The sequence below is a fragment of the Podarcis cretensis genome (genome assembly GCF_951804945.1).
Source record: "Podarcis cretensis genome assembly, chromosome: 5".
Lineage (NCBI taxonomy): Eukaryota > Metazoa > Chordata > Lepidosauria > Squamata > Lacertidae > Podarcis > Podarcis cretensis.
In genome coordinates, this window is record NC_137174.1 from 100122927 (window position 1) to 100145695 (window position 22769).

The following is a 22769-nucleotide window of genomic DNA, read 5'->3' on the forward strand; positions in this document are numbered from 1 at the left end:
GCAGACAGGCGGCCCCTGCCACCTCTCCAACGTGGGAGAGATAAGGATTCAGCCAGCTGCCCGGATCCAATTGCCCACCTGTGCTGTTGCTACAGGTGTGAATGGATGCACATAGTCTGAGGAAAGTGCTTTCCAGCTCTGGATTCGATAGTTTGCAAATAAAGAGCATGGCAGTTGCCCTGTTGCATCAGATGGAATCGTGGAGTCGTAGAGTCGAAAGGGACCACCAAGTGCCATCTAGCCCAGCCCCCTGCAATGCAGGAATCACTGCTAAAGCATCCAGGCAGATGGCCGTCCAACCTCAGCTTAAATCCCTCCAAGGAAGGAGAGTCCACACCTTCCGAGGGAGACCATTCTGCTGTTGAGCAGCTCTCTGAAAGTGCTTCCTAATGTTGAGATGGGATCTCCTTTCTTGCCATTTGAATGCCCTCTGGAGATCAAGCAGTCCGGCATCCGTTCCCCACAGTGGCTAAGCAGATTCTCTCAGGAATGGCGACCGCCGTGGAGAGGTGCGCTGCCTCTGAGTGTGAGACTTCCACTTTGCATTTTGCTAAGAGCTGCTGATAAGACTCTCAGGGCTTGCTGAACCCACTGAGGAAGAGAAACCTGCAGGAGCTGGTGGCCTTTGCAACGCCTTTCGTAGTTCGTAGTTCCCTGCAACGTTGGCAAGGCGCTGGCCTGCCCAGTCAGCGAGGCCCAGCACCCGGCTCGACGTTAATCATTGACCCACAGCGGGGGAATTCCGCCTCTGGAGCGGCCGTCCCCAAGTTGCCCGAAGAAGGGCGATTTTCCTGACATCCTTTGGTAGTCATGATCTCCATATTTGGAAATGTTTACCCATGCTCTGATCTATTGGAAGGGGAGGGGAGGTGACTCAGGGCCTGGTGGAAGCGAGATTTGAATTCCTGCAGGCAGGAGAAGTTTTTCCCCTTCCTTCCTTCTTTCTTTCTGCCTGCCTCTCTCCCTCTTCCTTGTGCTTGTGGTCACTCCGGCAGTTTCACTCACTCCTGGAGCCGGTTCCAAATTTGTTCTGCTCTGGGACAAGGCGTCCCCTCGGGGAGGGAGAACAGCGCAGCCTCCAGTAAGTACCTCCTTATTGGCCTCGTGAGCAGAATGGCGAACAACCAGGGTGGCAGGGTGAGGGGTCACGATGGAGCTTGCATTGTGCCATGTGGGTCCGGTTAGCGAAGAGGCAAAATGCCCAGTGCCAGACAGCAAGGGAGGGCAAAGGGAGGAGGAGACAGGCAGTTGTGCTTCAGAGTCCTTTCCGGCAGACAGTCAAGGTCCTTGCCAGTGAGGCTCAAGGCTGGCCTTGGCATAAATTGGCAGTGCCAGCCATGGTTTGCAGTCCGTTATTGCCATTTGCCTTGAGTCCCAGGAAGGCGTCAAAACAGCCTTTATGGTTCCTGACATGCTTTGTCTCCAGAAAGAGCTGCCTGCCCATGTATGGTCTGTTGAGCTGCAGGACTTCTTCATTGCCCGAGTTAATATTTATCTCTGATCCATCGAAGGAATGGAGATCTCAACAGGAACAGTTTCTTCAGCTCGCAACTTGTTTTCTGTTGGTGCCGTAATCGCCTCTTGTTTTCCTCCAACGTGCCAGCCCACATTTTGCATGCAAAAAATTAGAAATCTGACCAGATAGGGAGTATGTAGGAAGCTACCTTGCAATGAGGGAGACCATCTAACTTAGTATTTCCTACACTGACTGGCAGCGATGGGTTTTGGGCAGGAGGGTCTCGCAATCCTGCTCGGCGATGCTGTTGCAGATTGAACCTGTGGGATCTTCTGCATTCAAGGCAGATGCTTTGACCCTGAGCTGAACCCCCCTCCTTCCCTTTTTCCTGAAAGGAAATTGTTTTGTGGACAGTCAGGGAGCCAGAGGGAAAACCCTGGATCCCCTACTGCTTCCTGGCTTCTTGGGGGAAATGGAGACAAGCCCCAGCTTTATTTTATTTTGCAGGGCAGCTGTGACACTGGCCACAGATTCAGAGCATGCAGGAGAAAGTTCCCATAGTGCATCGTTCCCCTGTGGAACTCACTGGCACATGAATGTGACGGTCGCAGGATTCGGTGGCTTTTGGAGAAGGCGGAAATGTGCAAGAGAGGGGCTCTTCTGTTGCAGAAGGGGAATGTTTTTTTTTTTTGGGGGGGGGTTGTGGAATACCCTGAGGACACCAGGGCTGTTCCAGGTGGTCCCGCTTGATCTGAAACAGTGTCCTTAAGATTTTAGTGTGCATGCCAAACCTCTGATCTGGGGTGTGTGTGTGTGTTGGAAGTGGGGGGAGGTCTGATTCCCTCCAGCCCTGAACAGCTACACTGGCATCTATCTGTCCATGGAGGGGTGGCATTTCTCTGCCAGTGCCCAGCTCCCTGCTTTGTCCGGGTTGAATTTCTGTGAAATGGGGCGTTACGGGGGAGGAGCTGAACTGCTCAGGATCCACTGGGTCATGAGTCGCCCCCAATTCTGTCACTTCAGCAGGCCCAATTTGGGCCCGATGACTAGGCCAGCTCCAAATTGGCACCTTGTTTTTATTATTGTTATGACTGATAGCATTTATACCTCGCATTCTCCTTCCAAAGAGCTCAAGGTGGCATATGTGGTCTCCTTGTTCCTCAGCTGATCCACACAACAACCCTGTGAGGTAGGCTAAGCAGATAGGCAGTGTGACTGGCCCCCAAGGTCAGTTCAGTCAGCTAACATGGCCGAGTGGGGATTTGAACCCTGGCCTCCCCCAGGTCCTAATTTGGCACTCTAACCATTATACCTTACTGTCTCAGAACATAGCCCAGAGCAGACTTTCACTTGCCCCCTGCCTTTTGCCCAAGTTGGAGTGATTAACCCCCACCCCACTGCCCAGCCAAAGTCCCGGGTTCAGTTCCTGGCATCTCCAGGTAGGAGGATAAAACTTTGCTCTTCCTATTAGTTCCGTCCCCTTGGTGTGTTTATTTTCATAGACTCACAGAATTGCTGGAAGGGACCACGAGAGTCTGGGACACGGGTGGCGCTGTGGGTTAAACCACAGAGCCTAGGACTTGCTGATCAGAAGGTCGGCGGTTTGAATCTCTAAGACGGGGTGAGCTCCCGTTGCTCGGTCCCTGCTCCTGCCAACCTAGCAGTTCGAAAGCATGTCAAAGTGCAAGTAGATAAATAGGTACCGCTCGGGCGAGAAGGTAAACGGTGTTTCCGTGCGCTGCTCTGGTTCGCCAGAAGCGGTTTAGTCATGCTGGCCACATGACCCAGAAGCTGAACGCCAGCTCCCTCGGCCAATAAAGCGAGATGAGCGCCACAACCCCAGAGTCGTCCGCAACTGGACCTAATGGTCAGGGGTCCCTTTGCCTTTACCTTATACCACAAGTCATCATGCCAACCCCTTGCAATGCAGGAATCTTTTGCCCAACGTGGGCCTCCCTCGAACCCACGACCCTGAGATGAAGAGTCTCACGCTATCCCAGATTTCAGCTTTTTGCGTCGTTTCATTCTTTGCTTTGGTAAACCCCTTTCTGGGTCACGTTTGCTGGACTTGGGAGGGCGAGATGCAAAACGTTCTGAAAATGGAAAAAAACAACAACAAAAACTCGTTTCTGCCACTTTGAAATAAATTGGGCTGCATCAATAGGAGTATAGCATCTAGATCAAGGGAAGTAATAGTGCCACTGTATTCTGTTCTGGTCAGACCTCACCTGGAGTACTGTGTCCAGTTCTGGGCACCACAGTTCAAGAAGGACACTGACAAACTGGAAGGTGTCCAGAGGAGGGCAACCAAAATGGTCAAAGGCCTGGAAACGATGCCTTATGAGGAACGGCTAAGGGAGCTGGGCATGTTTAGCCTGGAGAAGAGGAGGTTAAGGGGTGATATGATAGCCATGTTCAAATATATAAAAGGAGGTCACATAGAGGAGGGAGAAAGGTTGTTTTCTGCTGCTCCAGAGAAGCGGACACGGAGCAATGGCTCCAAACTACAAGAAAGAAGATTCCACCTAAACATTAGGAAGAACTTCCTGACAGTAAGAGCTGTTTGACAGTGGAATTTGCTGCCAAGGAGTGTGGTGGAGTCTCCTTCTTTGGAGGTCTTTAAGCAGAGGCTTGACAACCATATGCCAGGAGTGCTCTGATGGTGTTTCCTGCTTGGCAGGGGGTTGGACTCGATGGCCCTTGTGGTCTCTTCCAACTCTATGATTCTATGATTCTTATAAGGCCCCTGATCCAAATCCCAGTTTGTGGAAGCCACAGGAAGGGGCTCTTTTGCTGGGATCCTTCTTGCTGGTTTCCCACTGTGGCATCTAGTTGATTCCAACAAGAACGGGACGATGGACTTGATGGCTCATTGGCCTTATTCAGCAGATGGTCTTTATGTCCTTATGCCAGTTCTGGGAGGTGGAGAGGTGTTATGTACTGAGTTGAATAGGATCCAAAATGCAGCAGTCTGATTGGTCCTAGAACAATAGGATTCAGAATGCAGCAGCCTGATTGGTCCACAGGAGCCACCCAGTCCAGCTCCAAGTGGAAGTGAATCCGCGACCTGATTGGCCTACAGGAGAATCCCGGAATTAGCCAATCATGTGGGGCCCATTGTGTAAATAAAGTATATAAAGCAGACATTCTGGGGGAACTTCCATTCCTCCTCACCACCATGAGCTGAACAAAGAGCATGAAATCCACTCTCGACTCCGAGTGTATTTCATCCCAGAGATTCCTGTTGGATCAACAGTGCCATAATACATTGGGTGACCCCAAAGGGAGAGATCCCAAAGGACATCTCCCCTTGGGGGTTGGCCCCTCTGGGTCTCCAAAGGGTGAAGGCGCTGCCCTCCCTTCTTTTGTGTGTTTGTGTGCACGCACACATTTTCGCTCTCTGGTGTTATTGTGGAACAAGGGGGTGGGAGGTTTCTGCTGTGGGTGTTGTGGGCAATGACTCATGCTGGAGCCTGGGTGGGTGAGGACCGGGGTTGGAAGTTGTGAAGAGGCTCACAAGCCACAGAGTGAGGTGCACATTGCGTGAGAGACAGCGGAAGGCTGCGTGGGATGGCCCAGGTGATTGAGGGGGCGAGAACTGTCGATCGGGGTGTTTTCTAGTTTCAGTCAGCTGAATGGCCTGTTTTTTTAATCCGGGTCTTCGATTAAATTGGAAATTCTGGGTGTTGCTCTCGTCGTTGTTTTGTTTTATGCTGGAGCTGTTAATTTGTTAGTTATTTCTTGGATTTGTTTTTATGGAGTCTGTAATTTTTACGTCTTGCTATCTTGTCTGTTACGTGTATATTATACTGTTACTTTATTTCATCGTCTGCTCTGGGATGGAAATATTCAGTGGGAAGCAAGCGATAAATATTCACTGGTTGATAAATATGCATCTTCAAGGGCAAAAAGCTATTTCAAAGGTGCCCCTTTTTTACCTTTAACACCTGTAGAAATGAGGGAGGGAATTCAAGAGATTGCAAAAGAAGAAGAAAGAGGATGGATTTTGCAATTCAATCAAAATGCGACACTTTACATTTGACTTAATCTCCAAATTTTGAGTTTTATCTTCAAAACGTTGCATTTGAATAGTGAACTTGCAAAAGCTCCCAAATCAGGCCTGCAGCCAGATATCCTATGGCGAATGATCAAACCTCTGGGCCTAATCCCACTGTAGTTAGATTAAGTTGTGATTAAGTGCTATATAGCGGGGTGGGAATTTAATTGGTTTGGTTAGTTTAATGGTATTATTAATGTATGGTGGCCCGGAAATGAGTTGATTTTCTCCTGCCTAATTTTCTCCCATGTTATTATTTTTTTTAAAAAAAGGTTGAATTTTGTACTTCATAGCTGACCTTCCTTTGTAATATTTTTCATGGTTGTTTTCTCTGCATATTAGGAATTTTCATTGTATTTTTGCAGCTGATCTTTTCAGGTGCAATGTTTATTTTGGGGCTTGAAAGAGGACACTCTGTTTAGTTGTTCATTGTGTTTTACAAAACGTAGCCACTCCCTGGTTGTTGTTTTTTTAAATAAACCATAATAATGGCCAAGTGACTGATCACGTGCAAAGTCCCTCACTACAGAAGGGCACCTTCTCATATGTGTGCACTAATTTTTTTATATATAAAGTTACAAAACAGCCGCTTAACAAATCACTTATCAAACACTCCCTTGCTTCTGCATTTGCCATTTAAGATATTTTAACCTATTGTGTGTCGAGGTCCCCAAGCCATCCCAAATAACTCACACATCAGATGGCATTTTTGTTTAAGGTTTTTGGCATAATTTTGGCCACAACTTTATTAAATTACAAAATGTGAGTGGTTGCTTAGGCATTGGTTGCGACTATCTGCCCCCGGTGGGGACAGACTGACATTTCGCAAGCCTGCGAAAGTCAGAAAAGGAGAATACATTTTGGGGATAGTGACGGAGCAGGGAACCTGCCCTCAGCCCTCCCCAAATGCAACCAGGGGCTCTTGCATGGCCCTAGCCCCTTGACAGGGTTCGGACAAAAGCATGGCGAGCCCCTGGGTTCCTTTAACGGAAAACCCTTGCAGCAGCAGCAGCATTGGAGGGGCAGGCACAGCCAATCCATGCCCCTCAACCAACCAAACCCTAAACCAATGCCTAACCGCAACCTTACAAGTTGTGACGATTTGCTACGCAGTAGGCAAAACCAAATGGCTCCAGCCAATCAGCCAGATGGACAAAATTCCTACTGGGCCCCTGTCCCAAGAGCAGACGACCCCATGACAGGCATAGCAAGGTCAAGTGAACAACCCTAAATATAGCGAGGGGGGACGGGCAATCCGATGCACAGAGAGAAAAGAGGAAGCTCTACGCTTCGTGCAGGGAGTTTTAACAATTCTGGCTGTCAATCACAGAATGGTAACATGAACTTCTTTTTTTTAAAAAAAGATATTTATTATAGTTTCACAAATTATATAAAAACAAAACAATAATACAAACAATACACAATACACAAACAAAAAACAAGTATAATTTCAATCCCTTGTTTTCTTAAACGTACTTCCCCGACCTCCTCATGCCTCCCCTTTCTGTATCCCAATTTCTAATTATTAATTCAGCAAATCCTCTCCCTTAATTTTCAATTAATTTCTAACCTTTCTTTTCTTTTTATATAACCATTTCAGCTGAAAACCGCTTAATTTCTAAACCAACGTCATTCTAACATTCATTAATTTTGCAATGTTTCTTGAGGTAATCCTTAAATTTCTTCCAATCTTCTTCTGCCGTCTCTCTTCCCTGGTCTCGGATTCTGCCGGTCATTTCTGCCAGTCCCATATAGTCTATCACCTTCATCTGCCATTCTTCCAAGGTGGGTAGATCTTGTGTGGTAACATGAACTTCTTCCCAACAACAAGGGAAGCCCAATCACAACCGTGACCAATGATCAATTAGCCCGCCCCACAACTTTGGAGTGTCTTGTCGTCCCCCACCGCAACACGTGCTCTCCATGAAGGAGAACACGCTTTATGCAAACTGTGGAGAGTTTTGTTCTAATATGCACAGTATAGAAACTGTCCGATGAAATAAAATACATTCAAAAGGTTCTCCAAGCCTAGGAAGTTCTACACATTTCTGTATGGAAAAGCACAGGTGGAAGAGGTGAATTTAGGTGTGCTGAAGGGGTCATTGGCTCCTGGATGTCCTTTTTCAGGTGAAGCAATTCTCTCTACAAAGTAGGCAAAGTTGACAAGACTGGAATTGGAATGGCGGTTGTTGTTTTTTTAAAAAATCCCTGCAGCTAAATGATGGGGTGAGTGTGGAGGAGCCTCTTTTTTGGGAAGCCTCCCAGGGGTTTTGATGAAAGGGCGGTATTTGTTGGGGGTCTGAGGAAGGCCCATCTTAAAGGGTGCATCTCTGATTTTGATGCACTGGACAGATACCTTCCTCATGCAGAGTGTACAGCTTTTTAAAAAATAATGTTCGAGGAGGAGAAGAATAATAATAGGACTGTGTTGTAAAAGTGAATTATGCTGCGTGTCGGATGCTGTCTAATGAGGTTTACGGTGAATAATAATAATAATATTTATACCCCGCTAACACCAGTAAAATTACAGTAAAAACATAATGCGGGGGAACCAATTTAAAATACAGGTTAAAATGCAATTTAAAATGCAGCCGCATTTTAAAAGTAGCCCATGGATCAAAACCATAAGGGGAGGGAAACAGAAGGGTCAGAGTGAGTCCAAACCAAAGGCCAGGTGGAACAGCTCTGTCTTGCAGGCCCTGCAGAAAGATGTCAAGTCCCGCAGGGCCCTAGTCTCTTGTGACAGAGCGTTCCACCAAGTCAGGGCCAGTACTGAAAAGGCCCTGGCCCTGGTTGAGACCATTATAACCACCTTGCGACTCAGGACCTCCAGAATGTTGTCATTTGTGGACCTTAAGGTCCTCTGCGGGGCATAACAGGAGAGGCGGTCCCGTAGGTACGTGGGTCCTAGGCCGCATAGGGCTTTAAAGGTCAAAACCAGCACCTTAAACCTGACCCTTTACTCCACCGGGAGCCAGGGCAGTTGGTAAAGCACTGGATGTGATTCCGCAGCGAGGACCCCGTAAGGAGCCTCACTATGGCATTCTGCACCCGCTGGAGTTTCTGGGTCAGCTTCTGGATGGTCAGTGGTTTGTTAATGGAGCCATGGATGGCTGAGTGCTGTTGAAAGTAATCTATCGGAATCCTGTGGATTAGGAGGGATCTGGTGCTTGTCAATGATTCAGGAGAGCTGCGTATTTCCCACCCACCCCCCCATTTTCTATAAGAGGCAGATTCGTGCTACAGTGAGTGAATCTTCGTAAGTAAGTCTGATTGCATCACACAGTTCAACTGTGGAACTCCCTGCCACAGGAGGCGATGGTGACCAACCAACCCGAATGGCTCTGAGAGTGGATTAGACAAATTCCTGGAGGAGGAGAGGGCTACCGATGGCTACTGGCCAAAATGGTTTTGTTCTGCCGCCACAGTTGGAGGCATCCATGCTTCTGAATTGCTGGAAACCACGGAAGGGGAGAAGGCTTTTGTGGTGGAATCCCACAGGCAACTGTGTGAACAGGATGCTGGACTAGATGGGCCATTGGCCTGATCCAGAAGACACTTTTTACTTTCTAATGTTCTTATATAGATAATGCAAGATTCTATGCTGCCCTGGTGTGTTTTCAGATGATTTTCTGCCACCCTGAGGCCTAGTAACGTAAACGTGCATGGTGGAAATGCGAAGATCTTGAGATTTCCCTTTTTTCAGATCTAGCATGAGGTGGCCGTACTTTGCATTGCGTGGTGATTCATAGTAAGGCAGATTGGTAAATCCCCGTCTCTCCTTCTTTGAGTAGGAGTCCCTTTACTGATGCTGCCCTTTAGAAACAAAAGCAAAATTAACCCGCGTAACAGACTGATCTCTCGATTTTTGCCTTGACGGTGGTCCAATTTATCTTCCTTTTAGTTGCCTCATCCCTGCCACGAGCAACTATTTTGCGGGCAAAGGAAGATAAACTTTTCTATTTTTTTTTCTATAAATTTTTATTAGTTTTTTAACATACTATTTTCAACAGTAATTAAACATACTTTCACATCTTATTCAATTTTTTGAGTTCCATCAGTCCTGTCTGAAAATTTTCCAATCTAATCTCTTTGTATGCATTTCTTACTTTCCCTATTACATTTAAATCTCATAACTGTTATCTTTATTCTTTTTCTACTTTGTAACGTTTCATAGATTTCTCCTTACAAAACTTCTTGCAGTCCTACTAGTGTAATTTGTTGATTACAGTTGCTCTTCAAATAATTCATATACTTCTTCCAGTCTTCTGTAAATCTCTGGTCCCACAGGTTTCGAATCCTTCATGTCATTTTGTCCAATTCTGCATAGTCCACTAATTTCGTCTGCCATTCTTCTTTCGTCAGAATTTCTTCTTGCTTTGAGGAAGATAAACTTTTCTAAACCTGGGTTGCCCCCCAGCTTTGCTGCAAGAAGCAGACGCCTGATTTGCCCGTAAACTGGGCAGCAGAGGGCAAGACTGGGATTCAGAAGTGGGGGCTCAACCACCTTTGACTGGCCTTGATAGCCATTCCTTTTGATTGTGTTCTGCCCCCCCCCCCAAGGGGCAGGGAAATGTCCAGCCTCTCGCTTTGTGCCGCCAGCCCAAAGAATTAAGAGAAATAATTGATAATATTTATACCCCTCCCACCTGACTGGCTTGCCTCAGCCAGTCTGGGCGGCTTCCAGCCTGCATAAAAACATAATAAATCATTAAAGATTAAAAAGCTTCCCTATACAGGGCTGCTATCAGATGTCTTTGAAAGGTTGTATAGTTCCTTATTTTCTTGACTTGGGGGGGGGGAGGAGTCACGTAATTCCATGCCCTCTAACATTTCTCTGATGAAAATAGGGACGTCCTAAGGAAAAGTGGGACATTCTGGGTTCAAATCAGAAACCGGGACGACTTCTGTAAATCTGCAACTGTCCCTGGAAAATAGGGGCACTTGAATTGTCTGACATTGAGTGTTCGTCCCATCGGTGATGGGACAAGTCTCTCTGTTTCCCTCTCTCTCTTTCTCTTTCTCTCGTGTTTTTCCAAAACAGAACACACACTCACTGTCCAAATCCTTGCAAAGACCTCATGCACACACCTTCACGCCGGATTTACGTACAAGCTAAACAAGCTCTAGCTTGGGGGCCCCACTCTCTTGGGGACCCCAAAAATTTTTAAAGGAAAAACAAACTGGATGTACATTTCCAAAATATAAGATAAAAAACAAATAAAACCTACATACAGCAACAGTGTTTTGTGTTGTGTCGGCTCCTATGATGTAAGTCATGGGCCCCGCCTGCTCGCCTGCTCCCTCAAATATCCCTGGTTTGCTCCTTTCTATATATATAGGGTGCCTGCATTCTGCATGGACTGGCTGCATGGCAACATGTGCAAATGGCTATGAGGTCCTGGACATATCAAGGGCCCCATGACCTTCAGGAGCTTATGGCCTCCACAAACCTAAATCCAGCCCTGTGAGAGCATCAGAACACAAGTGCTGGTAAGGAACTGGAAGAAGTCCTCTTGTGAAACTTTTTAATGCACAGTTACTACAGTTCGGTCCAGCTGTTGAATCAGAGCAGCCTTTTCCAAGGAGTGCATTTCAGATCTGAAGATTGGATGCCTCTTTGCCTGGGTGTGTTGAGTGTCTGTACGGATGGAGGCCTTGACGCTTGCTTCCAAACCTTTTTATTTTTGAGCGGGCTACATGTGTGTTGCCCGTGCCAGATGAATCCCGAGGCCAATTCCATATTTTATCTGTTGCATCTCTGGGGTCTGCTTATGGGCTGAAAAGCATAGCACTCGAGCCTGCAGGATAGCTCAGTGGGTAGAGCATGGATAGACTCTGAACCTCAGGGTCGTGAGCCCCATGTTGGGCAAAAAGACTCCTGCACTGCAGTGGGTTGGACTAGATGACCCTCAGGGTCCCTTCCAACCCGACTGTGCTATGATTCTATTATCTCTTGTCAGTGTTAGCATCAAGACTTGTGGGTCTTGTGCATCAAAAAACCAAATCTCCTCCCAGGCAATACAAATGAAAGCTGAATTTTTCAGATTGCATGTGCCTTTCAAACTGAGCAGTTTATTTGATTTTTGTGTGAGTCATTATTTTGCACAATTTGTTTCCCGCTCGCTTCTAATGGGGTCCACAAATTCACTTGCTGTGGCCAGCAATCCCTCCCTATCCTGGTCCCCGCATTTTTTTTTAGGGGGGGGTGTATTTTTTTAAAAAAAATCCCTTAATATTTTTTCCTTTAAAAATATGGTGTTTTTTTTTAAAAAAAGATTCTATTAAGTTTTTTTCAGAATACAGTAAGATATAATAAGCGAATCTAAACCAAAACCAAAACAGAGAGAGTAAGAGAAAACACCAAAGGAAAAGATGAAAATGAAAAGAAGAAAAATGAAAAGAAGAAAAAAAGAAAAGAGGAAAAAATAAAAATAAGAGGACTTTTGATTTTATGTCTCTCAGTTACATAAAAGAAACTATTCAAAATATTCACCCTAGAATTGCATCCAGCTAATCTGCTTTCTGCTAGGCCATGTTTTCCCAATCTGCCTAAAAAACTCTTGTACAAATATGCATTTTTAGGGTGGCTCCCCTGCCCCCAAGCCTGTTGACTTGTCCGTAGGTTGATAACCATTTTGCCTACAATACGAAGGGCACCTGCAGCCAGAACATTGTGAAAAAAGAGGGAATGGGGATTAATGGCAGCGTGATGAACCTCAAGTGCTGTCGGCCCCCAAGAAGTGTGTGTGTGTGTGTGTACAATCAGTGTGACGCTTTTCCTGGTTGACGGATCTTTCCTATAAGTGCCCGGCGCCAAGTTCTAGTGCCGCGATAATCAGTGGTGGCCGCAATTACCTCCTCCTCCTAACTGTGGATGTGAGGACAGCAAGAATGGCTTTTATGCTCCTGGAGTTCTGTGGTCTTTAATCTCCTTCGTATTATTGGGCAAAAACTGCTCCCAGGCTCCCTGTATTGTCGCATTAGCTAGACAATGGCCACTTTTATCATTGCTCCTCTCCTGCAAGATGCACTCACAAATGCTTCAGGTAGAGGGAAGAGGGTGGAATAAATCACTCCATTTCAGTTTGCCTCTGTTTGTGTTTTCGCCCAGTCTTAAATTCAGTTCTCCACATTTACACAGCAATCTGTATCCCTCCCCCACCCGTTTTTTTTTTTTAAATAATCCTCATGGAATCTCTTCTGCAATTTTCTCCTAACAAACACATTTCGCATGCAATTTTGCCCAATGTAAACATTTTTTGCGAAACATTTCCCCCTAATAGAATGCACTTATGTATGTTACCACCCCTTTGAATATGTGTATTTTTTTAAATGCACGCTTACTCACTCCCAATACATGTCAATTTTTGTTATTGGGTTGTGTTGCAAAATTCGGAGAATTGCGGTGATTTCAAAGGGTAGCTGTGTTTCGTTTTGCGTGTTGGTTCAAGAGTTGTGAATTAGGTAGAGAGGCGATTGCATCTTGCTGCCCCCATTTGCAGAAACCAGGAATTGTCACTAGCAACATTGAATTCGCAGCTGGTACTTTCAAAGCAGAACGCTTCAGCGATGCTTCTGTTGCACACTTTGGGGGTGCATGTTTCCTTTAGACATTTTGGAGGGCAGGTGGCATAGTGAGATTCCCCCCCCCCCCCGAAGTTGCTTGGAATTCTCTCGGGACGTGGAAGGAGTGAGGAAGATTAGGAGATCTTGAGAAATTGCAGTTACTGTGATTAGCATGCATGCTTGACTCAGTGGCAGAACATATGCTTGGCATTCAGAAGTGCCCGATCCAATCATTCTTATTTTAATAATAATAATAATAATAATAATAATAATAATAATAATAATTTATACCCCGCCCATCTGGCTGGATTTCCCCAGCCACTCTGGGCAGCTCTCAAAAGAATATTAAACAGAATAAAACATCAAACATTAAAAACCTCCCTAAACAGGACTGTCTTCAGATGTCTTCTAAAAGTCAGATAGTTGTTTATTTCCTTGACATGTGATGGGAGGGTGTTCCACAGGGTGGGCGCCACCACCGAGAAGGCCCTCTGCCTGGTTCCCTGTAACCTCCCTTCTTGCAGGGAAGGAACCACCAGAAGGCCCTCGGAGCTGGACCTCAGTGTCCGGGCTGAACGATTGAGGTGGAGACGCTCCTTCAGGTATACTGGACCGAGGTTGTTTAGTGCTTTAAAGGTCAGCACCAACACTTTGAATTGTGCTCGGAAACGTACTGGGAGCCAATGCAGGTCTTTCAGGGCTGGAGTTATATGTTCTTGGCAGCCACTCCCAGTCACCAGTCTGGCTGCCACATTTCCAGGTTAATGTTGGCATCCGTCTGTCTCGAGAGACGATGGAGCGTGCCTTCGGGGGTGAAGTCAAACCCCTCCGTTCGTAGCTTTGAAATGACTTTTCTGGGGCACAAGCCTGGGCAGTGTGTCTGGAGGTCCTGGGCTGGACCACAAAGACCCCCTCTCAGCCTGGCTGATGTGGTCCAGAGGAAAGCAGAGCAATGTGTTTGGCACCAGCTTGGCTGCAGGAAGGAGGCATGCAACGGAAGTAATAGTGCCACTGTATTCTGTTCTAGTCAGACCTCACCTGGAGTACTGTGTCTAGTTCTGGGCACCACAGTTCAAGAAGGACACTGACAAACTGGAACGTGTCCAGAGGAGGGCAACCAAAATGGTCAAAGGCCTGGAAACGAAGCCTTATGAGGAACGGCTAAGGGAGCTGGGCATGTTTAGCCTGGAGAAGAGGAGGTTAAGGGGGGATATGATAGCCATGTTCAAATATATAAAAGGATGTCACATAGAGGAGGGAGAAAGGTTGTTTTCTGCTGCTCCAGAGAAGCGGACACGGAGCAATGGTTCCAAACTACAAGAAAGAAGATTCCACCTAAACATTAGGAAGAACTTCCTGACAGTAAGAGCTGTTTGACAGTGGAATTTGCTGCCAAGGAGTGTGGTGGAGTCTCCTTCTTTGGAGGTCTTTAAGCAGAGGCTTGACAACCATATGTCAGGAGTGCTCTGATGGTGTTTCCTGCTTGGCAGGGGGTTGGACTCGATGGCCCTTGTGGTCTCTTCCAACTCTATGATTCTATGATTCTATGATTCTAAGACGCCATCCAACTGTTTTAGGAGCACTGCGCCAAATTTGTGTGAGCTTTCCTCCTGAGCCTTCCAGGTGGACGTGGATTGTCGGAAGCCACAGATGGTCAGACAGTTTCTCCAGCAATGCTCTTGACTGGGAGCAGATCTCTTTCCAGGGGCTCATTACTCGCACACTGCCTGCTGCCGAATCCTTTTAAATGGAGGTTTTGGGGGTTGGATTGCAAAACATAACTTCCGCTCCCCTTGCAAGGGATGCAGGTGAGGGGGGAAATTATCCAGGAGCCCCTGACACCAGTTTAGAGAGCACTGGGCTATATGGACTCACGGTCTGACTCAGAGTAGGAGAGCTGCATGAGGTTCCTATGGCAGAACCTTCTTAGTCGTGGCCCCACAACTCAGGAATTATCTCCCCAGGGAAGATCTGACAGCTCCCTTTCATATGGGTGCTGAAACCCTTTGTATTTGGCAAAGCACTTTTTACGGCGGATTTATTCCTTTTTTAGCTAATCATCTGTTTTTACCGCTGTGGCATTTGCTGTGTCTTATTTGCAAGAATATTTCTGCCTCTTTTTCTGGAATGCACTTTCATAAGCCTGTTAAATGCAGGTTATATATAGCCATGGGCCGTAGCACAGCTTTGGAGCAGCTCTTTTGAATACAGAAGGCGCCAGGTTTTTATTTATTTTTTCATTTACTGCATTCACATCCCACCTTTTCCTCCCAACGAGCAGAAGCCGGCATCCATGGTTTTCTTCTTCCTCATTGAACCCCCTACAACAACCCTGTGAGGTTGGTTAGCCTGAGACGCAGCGACTGGCACCCAAGCCCATGCCCAGTGAGCTTTATCGCTTAGTGGGGATTCGAACCCGATCTCCCACTCTTCAGACACTGGTTCAATCCCAGACATCTCCAGGTAACACTGGAAAAGATTCCCTGCCTAAAATCCCAGAGAAACACTGCCAGGAGCTAAAGGGACCCATGGTTCTTGGTTCCCTGTGTTCCTAGAGGTAAAGGGACCCCTGACCATTAGGTCCAGTCGTGTCCGTCTCTGGAGTTGTGGCGCTCATCTCGCTTTATTCGCCGAGGGAGCCGGCGTACAGCTTCCGGGTCATGTGGCCAGCATGACTAAGCTGCTTCTGGTGAACCAGAGCAGCGCACGGAAACGCCGTTTACCTTCCCGCTGGAGCGGTACCTATTTATCAACTTGCATTTTGACATGCTTTTGAACTGCTAGGTTGGCAGGAGCAGGGACCGAGCAACGGGAGCGCACCTCGTCGCGGGGATTCGAACCTCCGACCTTCTGATCGGCAAGTCCTAGGCTCTGTGGTTTAACCCACAGCACCACCCGCGTCCCTGTGTTCCAAGAATAAAACTGAATAAAACAGATCTCCGAGTGAAACTCACCCACTTCTACTGAAAGCGGGGATCTGTGTTTGAACACACACACACTTTGGAAGCCCACAAACTGTTGCACATTAGAGAGGTCTGAGGTTTGTGGCTTAGCAAGGAAGGTTAAGGATCAAGGGTTAGGTAAGCCCCAACCTCCTGGCTGTGCTATCCGAAGGCCCCCTGTGTTAAACCTCAGGCGATCCCAATCTTGCATGGAGAGATGAGATTAGGAGAGGTTGGGGGTAGCCGTGCAAATCCCCCCTCTCTTGATTCAGCCTTGCAGCAAAAGAGACACTGTGAGGTCACACTAGACAAGAGTTTCAAAAAGCATGGGGAAAATGCAGAGAATACTTCACAAAACAGTGTCCTAAAATACATAGCTGGACTTGTTTCTATTAATGCCTGTAGGAGGCTTTGTGGATATTTAAGTTACAATTAGAAAAATCTTAATAATTATTGATAAAGGAAACAGCTTATAAGAAGTACTGTATTTTTCGCTCTATAAGATGCACCAGAACACAAGACGCACTTAGTTTTTGGAGGAGGAAAGCAAGAAAAAAAAATATTCTGAATCTCAGAAGCCAGAACAGCAAGAGGGATCGCTGTGCAGTGAAAGCAGCAATCCCTCTTGCTGTTCTGGCTTCTGGGATAGCTGCGCAGCCTGCATTCGCTCCATAAGACGCACACACATTTCCCCTTACTTTTTAGGAGGGAAAAAGTGAGTCTTATAGAGCAAAAAATATGGTAAATAAGGAGGCCAGATACAGGATAATGGAAGTCTTTTATTTGGTTGTTTGTATTGTATGTTATGCTCATTGTATGTTATGTTCACGTTTAATGAGGGTGGGTTTCTGTATTGGGGGGTGGGGGGGTTATGTTATGTTGTAAATAAAATTTCTAATAAAACAAAAGTAAAACAAAAACAAAAGAGACACCGTGAGTGCAAAGCAAGGGGGCTTCAATTCAGGTGTGGCTCAGGGTGCTCCTGGAATGCCGATCTTCCTTATTTATTGCTGTGCTTCAAACAACAGCCATAAATGTATATGGCACTTAGCAAACAGAGGAGGGCCAAGAATTCCAGGCCTGGGAAATTTACAGCCCCAGAGGAGCTCCGACATGTAGAAGGAGCAAGAATATTACTTCCATGCAATATGAGTGGTACGTAGAAATGCAGGCCTCCTCCTCTGGGGGTCGGCTGGACCCTGTTCGGGCTGCATTGCTGCAGAGAGTAAGAGATGGCTCACGCTGCAGAATGTTGTTGTTGTTGTTGTTTAGTCGTTTAGTCATGTCCACCTCTTCGTGTCCCCCTGGACCAGAGCACGCCAGGCACTCCTGTCTTCCACTGCCTCCCGCAGTTTGGTCAAACTCAGGCTGGTAGCTTTGAGAACACTGTCCCACCATCTCGTCCTCTGTCGTCCCCTTCTCCTTGTGCCCTCAATCCTTCCCAACATCAGGGTCTTTTCCAGGGAGTCTTCTCTTCTCATGAGGTGGCCAAAGTACTGGAGCCTCAGCTGCAGGATCTGTCCTTCCAGTGAGCACTCAGGACTAATTTCCTTCAGAATGGAGAGGTTTGATCTTCTTGCAGTCCATGGGACTCTCAAGAGTCTCCTCCAGCACCAGAATTCTAAAGCATCAATTCTTTGGCGATCATCCTTCTTTATGGTCCATCTCTCACTTCCATACATCACTACTGGGGAAACCATAGCTTTAACTAGACGGACCTTTGTTGGCAAGGTGATGTCTCTGCTTTTTAAGATGCTCTCTAGGTTTGTCATTGCTTTTCTCCCAAGAAGCAGGCGTCTTTTAATTTTGTGACTGCTGTCACCATCTCCAGTGATCATGGAGCCAAAGAAAGTAAAATCTCTCACTGCCTCCATTTCTTCCCTTTCTATTTGACAACCTCAGATATGCAGATGAGACCGGAGAATGTTATTGCACACAAAAAGGCATGGTTCTGGTCCTCATGATCGCAGAGACGGCTGAGCGGCAGCGTTGTCGCTAAGGGTGGGTCAGGAGAGCCATGGGTTTAAACTGCAATACAGGAGAATTTCAAGGATAAAGCCCTAATTGTAGGAATACAACAGCCCTGCAAGGTAGGTCGTTAATGTGGCTCACATATTATTTATGGGAGGGCAGAAACAGAGGTGTAAGAGTACCTGGAGAGCCTCCTGGATCAGGCCAGTGGCCCATCTATTCCAGCACCCTGATTTCACAGTGGCCAACGGGGTGCCCTAATGGGAAACTCCGCAAGCAGGATTCGAACACAAGACCCGTCTCCCCACCTCTGGCCTCCAGCAACTGGTATTTAGAAGCTTTGCAGCACCAAAAACACATGTGCCACTCCATGCAGAAAGCAAAAATGTGTACCTTCAGTTCATCAGTCTAGCCCTCCTTCCTGACATGCTGGTCTTCAAAACAACAACAAACCTCTGGTTACGTGAAACATATTCAATATACACACAAGACGTAACTGGCTGTATGCTTGAAAAAATAATACATACTATTCATTGTATTGAATTGTAGATTTCAACAGAAGTAGCTTATAAAGTTGAACGAAAAAGGTAGAAGACCCAATGGATCAGTTCATTCTTTAATCAGTTTATGCATAAGGTCCATATATGTGAAAGTGTCTATTCCACCTGCATGTTCATAGAGTCCAACAATCCACACGAAAGGTTGTTGCAGTTCCACAGAATCCTTTCATAGAGTCTAAGGCAAAGATTTCCTGAAGGAGCGTCTCCACCTCCATCGTTCTGCCCGGACGCTGAGGTCCAGCGCCGAGGGCCTTCTGGCGGTTCCCTCATTGCGAGAAGCAAAGCTACAGGGAACCAGGCAGAGGGCCTTCTCGGTAGTGGCGCCCACCCTGTGGAACGCCCTTCCAGCAGATGTCAAAGCGATAAACAACTACCTGACATTCAGAAGACATCTTAAGGCAGCCCTGTTCAGGGAAGTTTTTAACGTGTGATTTTACTGTATTTTTGGTTTTTGTGGAAGCCGCCCAGAGTGGCTGGGAAGGCCCAGCCAGATGGGCGGGATATAAATAATAAATTATTATTATTATTATTATTATTATTATTATTATTATTATTATTATTATTATTTTCGGAATATTAGCCTTGTTTCGCTGTCCTGTGCTTCATCAGTGGTACAAACTCTAGGTAATGCAAATAAATACAATATTGTGATCTCACCCATTTTTACAGCGAAAATAATATAAAAACCGTCAACAACCGTACATACCATATATGAGATCACAGGACAGTGGATCTTATAGCATAGTAGTAGCTGCTGTAAGCAGCAACTTTTACAAAATAAGCTCCTTCTTATGTTCTTAATTTCATTTATATCTGACTCATCCTCTGAGGGAGCTTGTACTGATGCACATTGTTCCCATTTATCGTCCCAGCAACCCTGGAAGGTGGGTCTGGCTGGGATTTGACTGCCCCAAGGTCACAGTGTGACTGAGTAGAGACCTGAACCCTGCTCTCTCTGGTCGCAGTCTGAAACCGTGACCACTATACCACGCTGCCTCTAGCAGGCTCCTCCCCACATCCCGTGGCCCTTATTTTAATGACGGGGTTCCCCTGCAAGAACCACCGACGTGGCAATGAGGGGAGAAGGGTGTGTGTGTGTCAGGGGTGTCCCTGAGACGTTTGCCCTGGCTGCTTGAACTTCCTCGACAGCTAGCTGGTAGGCAGGGAAGCCCTTGCAACGACCCACAAAGCCATCATTCTTTAAAACCCAGAAGCCCACACGCTCCGCTGCCTTTCCTTCTGCGGGATTTTCTCATTTCCTCAAAAAACCGCCCGGACTGGTCTGCTTCCCTGCAAAAAAGCTCTTTTGGGTTTCCTGGAGAGAACGTCTCCTCGCCTGACGCAACGAGGCAGTTAATCCATTGCATGAGCGAGGCCATGTGGCCTAGGTGGGGAGGGAGAGCCCGGAGGGAAATGCATCAAAAATAAAAAAAAGCAATAATATTCTGGGGATCTTGCTCATCAGCTTGTCTCCATAGGCTGCAGTTCTTTCCTGTCTGCAATGGAGATAACAAGGCCTTTGGTTCTTTTGCAGTAAAGGGATATGAGCACACAGGCCAGTTTGTCGTTCCCTCTCTCTCTCCCTCTTGATCTCCATCAAAATAAATCCAGCTCGAAGGGATTGCACTCTCCGCACGACTACCTGAGATGCCTAGCTTACAGCCTCAAGCAGTGTCCAAAAAAGAGTTAGGCTGTCAGGTTTCTTTGCTTTTTTGGCAGTCTGGGCTGCCACAACAGCTTTAAAAATAAAATAAAGTAATTTGGTTGATATGACGCTTAAAATTTATCCCGTAGGGGTGCGGGGATGTGCAATGCGAATAGGAACAAAAGTCAGGTGACACAGCAGCAGTTTGTGGAAAATGGCGACTTCGTTTAAAAATGAAAACCATAGTTAGGATTCTAGTCCTCATGGTTATGGAGGGATGAAGCATAGGAAGGCTGCAGTTGAGGGATAAGGGACAGCAAAGTCTTCTTGAGCCAGATTTAGTTTTAAGGTGGTGTGCAAAGGTCATGGGGAAAGTTAGGAATTTAGGGTGATCTGCAAGGGGGGATTGAGGGGGTGAGTCACAAATGTTGGTGCTAGGATTAGGGATAGGGTTAGATTCTGTTTGCGATTATCGGTACTTTTCGAAACAGAAAACCGAACTGAAACATGGCCGTCCTTTGAAATTTGTACCTCTTCTGAATTTCGCAACTTGCTTCTCCGGGCAAAGCGTGTGTACAGAAATGTCCATATAGTGTGGAACATGAGATACAAAACGGCGTTGCATCTTTGCGATTGCTTCCAAAACTGGGCCTGGCAGGCAAAACGGCATATGGAACAGGCACATTGAGTTTGTATATTTCTTCCAGTCTTCTGCGAATCTCTCGTCCCACAGGTTCCGAATCCTTCCTGACATTTTATCTAATTCTGCGTAGTCCATTAATTTTGTCTGTCATTCTTCTTTCGTCGGAATTTCTTCTTGCTTCCATTTCTGGGCTATCAATACTCTTGCCGCTGTTGTTGCATATAAAAACAATTTAACATCTTGCCTATTAATATCCTCACCTATAATACCAAGTAAAAATGCTTCTGGTTTTTTTAAAAAATGTATATTTCAACATCTTTTTCATCTCATTATATATCATTTCCCAGAAGTTTTTTACTTTCTTACATTCCCACCACATATGGTAAAGTGTTCCTTCTTTTTCTTTACATTTCCAACATTTATTATTTGTCTTATACATTCTAGCTAATTTCATGGGTGTAATATACCATCTGTGCATCATTTTCATCATATTCTCTTTCAAGGCATTACAAGCTGTAAATTTTATTCTTTCTTTCCACAACCTCTCCCAATCTTTAAGCTGCATGTTATATCCAAAATCTTTTGCCCAGTGTATCATCACCGATTTCACTTCCTCATCTTTCAAGTGCCGTTCCAACAGTATTTTATACAATAGGGCAGTGGTTCTCAACCTGTGGGTCCCCAGATTTTGTTGGACTACAACTCCCATCATCCCTGAGCTCTGGCCTTCCTAGCTAGGGGTGATGGGAGTTGTAGTCCAAATACATCTGGGGACCCACAGGTCGAGAAAGGCTGGTCTAGGGAGTGATGGGGACTGGAGTGCAGGAACCTACAGGCCTCCAGTTTGGTGAAGCCTGGTGCGGGCTCTCCGTGGCTTAGTAGTAGTAGTAATAATAATAAATTTTATATATACCCCGCCCTCCCCAGCCAAGGCCAGACTTAGGGCAGCTAACAAGCAATAATAAAAACAAGTTGATTGAATACAACTTAAAAACAAGATTAAAATACAGCCTCATCACAGGAGGAGAAAGGAAAAAAATAGAGGGGGAAGAAATCAAGCCAAAGGCCAGGCGGAACAACACTGTCTTACAGGCCCTGTGGAAAGAAATCAGATCCCGCAGGGCCCTGGTCTCATGAGACAGAGCGTTCCACCAGGCTGGGGCCAGTGTTGAAAAGGCCCTGGCTCTGGTTGATGCTAATCTGACTTCCTTAGGGCCCGGGACCTCTAGGGTGTTGCTAATTATGGACCTTAAGGTGGGGCATACCAGGAGAGGCGGTCCCGTAGGTACGAGGGTCCTAGGCCGCATAGGGCTTTAAAGGTAAAAACCAGCACCTTAAATCTGACCCTGTACTCCACCGGTGTGGAGTGCAGCTGGAAAAGCACTGGGCAAATATGCTCCCATGGCAGAGACCCCGTGAGGAGCCTCGCTGCAGCATTCTGCACCCACTGGAGTTTCTGGGACAGCTTCAAGGGCAGCCCCGCGTAGAGTGAATTACAGTAGTCAAGCCTGGAGGTGACCGTTGCATAGATCACTGTGGCCAGGTCGGGGGGGGGGAGGTAAGGGACCAACTGCTTGATGCGGCGAAGATGGAAAAATGTCGCCTTGGCTGTTGCTGTAACCTGCGCCTCCATGGAAAGGGAGGCGTCAAGGATTACACCCAAACTCCTAACGGAAGGCAATGGCACTAATTGGGCCCTCGCAAGAGAAGGGAGTTGGTCCCTCATCCCCAAGCCATCCCGACCCAGCCATAGGACCTCTGTTTTCGAAGGATTTAGTTTCAATCGGCTCCCACAAAACCATCCAGCCACAGCTTCCAAGCATCTGGTCAGTGTGTCCGGGGCCGACTCTGTGTGGCCATCCATCTGCAGATAGAGCTGAGTGTCATCAGCATATTGGTGACAACCCAGCCCAAAGCTCCGGACAA

General features: G+C 46.6%; 1 protein-coding gene and 1 long non-coding RNA gene across 4 annotated transcripts in view; both read left to right on the top strand.

The window, feature by feature from the left end:
- LOC307217245 overlaps nucleotides 1-22769 on the top strand; it is a 340344-nt gene that overhangs the window by 84959 nt on the left and 232616 nt on the right. The gene's annotated exons all lie outside the window — the stretch shown is intronic.
- The window catches only part of LPP (LIM domain containing preferred translocation partner in lipoma), a 289890-nt gene that overhangs the window by 34505 nt on the left and 232616 nt on the right, over nucleotides 1-22769 (top strand). The window contains exon 1 of one of the 3 annotated variants that reach the window (XM_079977971.1): nucleotides 880-1081. The exons of the other annotated variants lie outside the window; for them this stretch is intronic. The gene's annotated coding sequence lies outside the window, so the exon portion shown is untranslated. Of the gene's footprint in view, nucleotides 1-879; nucleotides 1082-22769 lie in introns of those variants that run through there. 3 annotated transcript variants of the gene reach the window in all.